Below are 209 nucleotides of genomic sequence, written 5' to 3'. Positions count from 1 at the left end.
ATCACATAGTTGCTTGTTAAATTAATGTTGATCTAAAACCATCCCTGAACACTGATTTTGTGATGATTGAATTATATACTGATCTTATATGCATACCTGATAACATCTATTAGATTAGTAAATCATTAGATCAAACTTGGATTATTTTGAACCAACCTTTTTCCATGCATCCGATTGTCATTTTGTTAAAACCGATCATGCATGCTTGC

The sequence above is a fragment of the Brassica oleracea genome, chromosome C9 (genome assembly GCF_000695525.1).
Source record: "Brassica oleracea var. oleracea cultivar TO1000 chromosome C9, BOL, whole genome shotgun sequence".
Classification (NCBI taxonomy): domain Eukaryota; kingdom Viridiplantae; phylum Streptophyta; class Magnoliopsida; order Brassicales; family Brassicaceae; genus Brassica; species Brassica oleracea.
Note: the sequence above shows the minus strand (reverse complement) of the source record.